This window comes from Prunus avium, chromosome 2 (genome assembly GCF_965620075.1).
Source record: "Prunus avium chromosome 2, drPruAviu1.hap1.1, whole genome shotgun sequence".
Lineage (NCBI taxonomy): Eukaryota > Viridiplantae > Streptophyta > Magnoliopsida > Rosales > Rosaceae > Prunus > Prunus avium.
Window position 1 is genome coordinate 17,293,108 of NC_142285.1, and position 7,597 is coordinate 17,300,704.

Sequence of the window (7,597 nt, forward strand, 5' to 3'; positions counted from 1 at the left end):
GGTTGGTGTCTTCCATACTTCTAGCAAATGGATTTCACTCAAAACTCACCAAATGACTCCTCCCACCATATTATGACGTTGCCCTAGTTTTGGGCTCGATCCGAAATCAATAGGTGTTCCAAATTGGACAATTCAAGTTCAACGGCAGTTCTTTCCTCCTAATTGGAGTGGTTGGTGTATTCCATACTTCTAGCGATTGGATTTCACTCAAAACTCTCCAAATGTCTCCTCCCACCATATTATGATGTTGCCCAAGTTTTGGGCTTGATCCGAAATCAATAGGTGTTCCAGATTGGACAATTCAAGTTCAACGGCAATTCGTTCCTAATTGGAGTGGTTGGTGTATTCCATACTTCTAGTGATTGGATTTCACTCAAAACTCACCAAATGACGACTCCCACCATATTATGTTGTTGCCCAAGTTTGGGGCTTGATCCGAAACCAATATGTGTGAGAAATTGGTCAATTCAATTTCAACGACAGTTCGTTCCTAATTGGAGTGGTTGGTGTATTCCATACTTCTAGCGATAGGATTTCACTCAAAACTCACCAAATGACTCCTCCCGCCATATTATGATGTTGCCCAAGTTTTGGGCTCCATCCGAAATCAATAGGTGTTCGAAATTGGACAATTCAAGTTCAACGGCAGTTCGTTCCTAATTGGAGTGGTTGGTGTATTCCACACTTCTAGCGATTGGATTTCACTCAAAACTCACCAAATGACTCCTCCCACCATAATATGATGTTGCCCAAGTTTTGGGCTCGATCCGAAATCAATAGGTGTGAGAAATTGGACAATTCAAGTTCAACGGAAGTTCGTTCCTAATTGGAGTGGTTGGTGTATTCCACACTTCTAGCGATTGGATTTCACTCAAAACTCAGCAAATGACTCCTCCCACCATATTATGATGTTGCCCAAGTTTTGGGCTCGATCCGAAATCAATAGGTGTTCCAGATTGGACAATTCAAGTTCAACGGCAATTCGTTCCTAATTGGAGTGGTTGGTGTAATCCATACTTCTAGCGATTGCATTTCACTCAAAACTAACCAAATTACTCCTCCCACCATATTGTGATGTTGCCCAAGTTTTGGGCTCGATCCGAAATCAATAGGTGTGAGAAATTGGAGAATTCAAGTTCAACGGCAGTTCGTTCCTAATTGGAGTGGTTGGTGTATTCCATACTTCTAGCGATTGGATTTCACTCAAAACTCACCAAATGACTCCTCCCACCATATTGTGATGTTGCCCAAGTTTTGGGCTCAATTCGAAATCAATAGGTGTAAGAAATTGGACAATTCAAATTCGCCGGCAGTTCGTTCCTAATTGGAGTGATTGGTGTATTCCATACTTCTAGCGATTTGATTTCACTCAAAACTCAACAAATGAATCCTCCCACCATATTATGATGTTGCCCAAGTTTGGGGCTTGATCCGAAATCAATAGATGTGAGAAATTGGACAATTCAAGTTCAACGACAGTTCATTCCTAAATGGAGTGGTTGGTGTATTCCATACTTCTAGCGATTGGATTTCACTCAAAACTCACCAAATGACTCCTCCCACCATATTATGATGTTGCCCAGGTTTGGGGCTCGATCCGAAACCAATAGGTGTGAGAAATTGGACAATTCAAGTTCAACGGCAGTTCGTTCCTAATTGGAGTGGTTGGTGTATTCCATACTTCTAGCGATTGGATTTCACTCAAAACTCACCAAATGACTCCTCCCACCATATTATGATGTTGCCCAGGTTTGGGGCTCGATCCGAAACCAATAGGTGTGAGAAATTGGACAATTCAAGTTCAACGGCAGTTCGTTCCTAATTGGAGTGGTTGGTGTATTCCATACTTCTAGCGATTGGATTTCACTCAAAACTCACCAAATGACTCCTCCCACCATATTATGATGTTGCCCAGGTTTGGGGTTCGATCCGAAATCAATAGGTGTGAGAAATTGGACAATTCAAGTTCAACGGCAGTTCGTTCCTAATTGGAGTGGTTGGTGTAATCCATACTTCTAGCGATTGCATTTCACTCAAAACTAACCAAATTACTCCTCCCACCAAATTATGATGTTGCCCAAGATTTGGGGCTCGATCCGAAATCAATAGGTGTTCCAAATTAGACAATTCAAGTTCAACGGCAGTTCGTTCCTAATTTGAGTGGTTGGTGTATTCCATACTTCTAGCTATTGGATTTCACTATAAACTCACCAAATGACTCCTCCCGCCATATCATGATCTTGCCCAAGTTTTGGGGCTCGATCCGAAATCAATAGGTGTTCCAAACTGGACAATTCAAGTTCAACGGCAGTTCGTTTCCAAATGCAGTGGTTGGTGTATTCCATACTTCTAGCGATTGGATTTCACTCAAAACTCACCAAATGACTCCTCCCACCATATTATGATGTTGCCCAAGTTTTGGGCTCGATCCGAAATCAATAGGTGTGAGAAATTGGTCAATTCAATTTGAACGACAGTTCGTTCCTAATTGGAGTGGTTGGTGTATTCCATACGTCTAGCGATTTGATTTCACTAAAAACTCACCAAATGACTCCTCCCACCATATTATGATGTTGCCCAAGTTTGGGGCTTGATCCGAAATCAATAGATGTGAGAAATTGGACAATTCAAGTTCAACGACAGTTCATTCCTAAATGGAGTGGTTGGTGTATTCCATAGTTCTAGCGATTGGATTTCACTCAAAACTCACCAAATGACTCCTCCCACCATATAATGATGTTGCGCAAGTTTGGGGCTCGATCCGAAATCAATAGGAGTGAGAAATTGGACATTTCAAGTTCAACGACAGTTCGTTCCTAATTGCAGTGGTTGGTGTATTCCATAGTTCTAGCAATTGGATTTCACTCAAAACTCACCAAATGACTCCTCCCACCATATTATGATGTTGCCCAAGTTTTGGGTTCGATCCGAAATCAATAGGTGTTCCAAATTGGACAATTCAAGTTCAACGGCAGTTCGTTCCTAATTGCAGTGGTTGGTGTATTCCATACTTCTAGCGATTGGATTTCACTCAAAACTCACCAAATGACTCCTCCCACCATATTATGATGTTGCCCAAGTTTTGGGCTCGATCCGAAATCAATAGGTGTTCGAAATTGGACAATTCAAGTTCAACGGTAGTTCGTTCCTAATTGGAGTGGTTGGTGTATTCCACACTTCTAGCGATTGGATTTCACTCAAAACTCACCAAATGACTCCTCCCACCATAATATGATGTTGCCCAAGTTTTGGGCTCGATCCGAAATCAATAGGTGTTCGAAATTGGACAATTCAAGTTCAACAGCAGTTCGTTCCTAATTGGAGTGGTTGGTGTATTCCATACTTCTAGTGATTGGATTTCACTCAAAACTCACCAAATGACTCCTCCCCCCATAATATGATGTTGCCCAAGTTTTGGGCTCGATCCGAAATCAATAGGTGTTCCAGATTGGACAATTCAAGTTCAACGGCAGTTCGTTCCTAATTGGAGTGGTTGGTGTATAGCATACTTCTAGCGACTGGATTTCACTCAAAGCTCACCAAATGACTCCTCCCACCATATTATGATGTTGCCCAAGTTTTGGGCTCGATCTGAAATCAAAAGGTGTTCCAAATTGGACAATTCATGTTCAACGGCAGTTCATTCTTAATTGGAGTGGTTGGTGTATTCCATACTTCTAGCGATTGGATTTCACTCAAAACTCACCAAATGACTACTCCCACTATATTATGATGTTGCCCAAGTTTGGGGCTCGATCCGAAATCAATAGGTGTGAGAAATTGGACAATTCAATTGCATTGGCAGTTCGTTCCTAATTGGAGTGGTTGGTGTATTCCATACTTCTAGCGATTGGATTTCACTCAAAACTCAGCAAACGACTCCTCCCACCATATTATGATGTTGCCCAAGTTTTGGGCTCGATCTGAAATCAATAGGTGTTCCAAACTGGACAATTCAAGTTCAACGGCTGTTCGTTCCCAATTGGAGTGGTTGGTGTATTCCATACTTCTAGCGATTGGATTTCACTCAAAACTCACCAAATGACTCCTCCCACCATATTATGATGTTGCCCAAGTTTTGGGCTCGATCCGAAATCAATAGGTGTGAGAAATTGGTCAATTCAATTTGAACGACAGTTCGTTCCTAATTGGAGTGGTTGGTGTATTCCATACGTCTAGTGATTTGATTTCACTCAAAACTCACCAAATGACTCCTCCCACCATATTATGATGTTGCCCAAGTTTGGGGCTTGATCCGAAATCAATAGATGTGAGAAATTGGACAATTCAAGTTCAACGACAGTTCATTCCTAAATGGAGTGGTTGGTGTATTCCATACTTCTAGCGATTGGATTTCACTCAAAACTCACCAAATGACTCCTCCCACCATATTATGATGTTGCCCAAGTTTGGGGCTCGATCCGAAATCAATAGGAGTGAGAAATTGGACATTTCAAGTTCAACGACAGTTCGTTCCTAATTGGAGTGGTTGGTGTATTCCATAGTTCTAGCAATTGGATTTCACTCAAAACTCACCAAATGACTCCTCCCACCATATTATGATGTTGCCCAAGTTTTGGGCTCGATCCGAAATCAATAGGTGTTCCAAATTGGACAATTCAAGTTCAACGGCAGTTCGTTCCTAATTGCAGTGGTTGGCGTATTCCATACTTCTAGCGATTGGATTTCACTCAAAACTCACCAAATGACTCCTCCCACCATATTATGATGTTGCCCAAGTTTTGGGCTCGATCCGAAATCAATAGGTGTTCGAAATTGGACAATTCAAGTTCAACGGCAGTTCGTTCCTAATTGGAGTGGTTGGTGTATTCCACACTTCTAGCGATTGGATTTCACTCAAAACTCACCAAATGACTCCTCCCACCAGAATATGATGTTGCCCTAGTTTTGGGCTCGATCCGAAATCAATAGGTGTTCGAAATTGGACAATTCAAGTTCAACAGCAGTTCGTTCCTAATTGGAGTGGTTGGTGTATTCCATACTTCTAGTGATTGGATTTCACTCAAAACTCACCAAATGACTCCTCCCCCCATAATATGATGTTGCCCAAGTTTTGGGCTCGATCCGAAATCAATAGGTGTTCCAGATTGGACAATTCAAGTTCAACGGCAGTTCGTTCCTAATTGGAGTGGTTGGTGTATTCCATACTTCTAGCGACTGGATTTCACTCAAAGCTCACCAAATGACTCCTCCCACCATATTATGATGTTGCCCAAGTTTTGGGCTCGATCTGAAATCAAAAGGTGTTCCAAATTGGACAATTCATGTTCAACGGCAGTTCATTCTTAATTGGAGTGGTTGGTGTATTCCATACTTCTAGCGATTGGATTTCACTCAAAACTCACCAAATGACTACTCCCACTATATTATGATGTTGCCCAAGTTTGGGGCTCGATCCGAAATCAATAGGTGTGAGAAATTGGACAATTCAATTGCATTGGCAGTTCGTTCCTAATTGGAGTGGTTGGTGTATTCCATACTTCTAGCGATTGGATTTCACTCAAAACTCAGCAGACGACTCCTCCCACCATATTATGATGTTGCCCAAGTTTTGGGCTCGATCTGAAATCAATAGGTGTTCCAAACTGGACAATTCAAGTTCAACGGCAGTTCGTTCCCAATTGGAGTGGTTGGTGTATTCCATACTTCTAGCGATTGGATTTCACTCAAAACTCACCAAATGACTCCTCCCACCATATTATGATGTTGCCCAAGTTTTGGGCTCGATCCGAAATCAATAGGTGTGAGAAATTGGTCAATTCAATTTGAACGACAGTTCGTTCCTAATTGGAGTGGTTGGTGTATTCCATACGTCTAGCGATTTGATTTCACTCAAAACTCACCAAATGACTCCTCCCACCATATTATGATGTTGCCCAAGTTTGGGGCTTGATCCGAAATCAATAGATGTGAGAAATTGGACAATTCAAGTTCAACGACAGTTCATTCCTAAATGGAGTGGTTGGTGTATTCCATACTTCTAGCGATTGGATTTCACTCAAAACTCACCAAATGACTCCTCCCACCATATTATGATGTTGCCCAAGTTTGGGGCTCGATCCGAAATCAATAGGAGTGAGAAATTGGACATTTCAAGTTCAACGACAGTTCGTTCCTAATTGGAGTGGTTGGTGTATTCCATAGTTCTAGCAATTGGATTTCACTCAAAACTCACCAAATGACTCCTCCCACCATATTACGATGTTGCCCAAGTTTTGGGCTCGATCCGAAATCAATAGGTGTTCCAAATTGGACAATTCAAGTTTAACGGCAGTTCGTTCCTAATTGCAGTGGTTGGTGTATTCCATACTTCTAGCGATTGGATTTCACTCAAAACTCACCAAATGACTCCTCCCACTATATTATGATGTTGCCCAAGTTTGGGGCTCGATCCGAAATCAATAGGTGTGAGAAATTGGACAATTCAATTGCATTGGCAGTTCGTTCCAAATTGGAGTGGTTGGTGTATTCCATACTTCTAGCGATTGGATTTCACTCAAAACTCAGCAAACGACTCCTCCCACCATATTATGATGTTGCCCAAGTTTTGGGCTCGATCTGAAATCAATAGGTGTTCCAAACTGGACAATTCAAGTTCAACGGCAGTTCGTTCCCAATTGGAGTGGTTGGTGTATTCCATACTTCTAGCGATTGGATTTCACTCAAAACTCACCAAATGACTCCTCCCACCATATTATGATGTTGCCCAAGTTTGGGGCTCGATCCGAAATCAATAGGAGTGAGAAATTGGACATTTCAAGTTCAACGACAGTTCGTTCCTAATTGGAGTGGTTGGTGTATTCCATAGTTCTAGCAATTGGATTTCACTCAAAACTCACCAAATGACTCCTCCCACCATATTATGATGTTGCCCAAGTTTTGGGCTCGATCCGAAATCAATAGGTGTTCCAAATTGGACAATTCAAGTTCAACGGCAGTTCGTTCCTAATTGCAGTGGTTGGCGTATTCCATACTTCTAGCGATTGGATTTCACTCAAAACTCACCAAATGACTCCTCCCACCATATTATGATGTTGCCCAAGTTTTGGGCTCGATCCGAAATCAATAGGTGTTCGAAATTGGACAATTCAAGTTCAACGGCAGTTCGTTCCTAATTGGAGTGGTTGGTGTATTCCACACTTCTAGCGATTGGATTTCACTCAAAACTCACCAAATGACTCCTCCCACCAGAATATGATGTTGCCCTAGTTTTGGGCTCGATCCGAAATCAATAGGTGTTCGAAATTGGACAATTCAAGTTCAACAGCAGTTCGTTCCTAATTGGAGTGGTTGGTGTATTCCATACTTCTAGTGATTGGATTTCACTCAAAACTCACCAAATGACTCCTCCCCCCATAATATGATGTTGCCCAAGTTTTGGGCTCGATCCGAAATCAATAGGTGTTCCAGATTGGACAATTCAAGTTCAACGGCAGTTCGTTCCTAATTGGAGTGGTTGGTGTATTCCATACTTCTAGCGACTGGATTTCACTCAAAGCTCACCAAATGACTCCTCCCACCATATTATGATGTTGCCCAAGTTTTGGGCTCGATCTGAAATCAAAAGGTGTTCCAA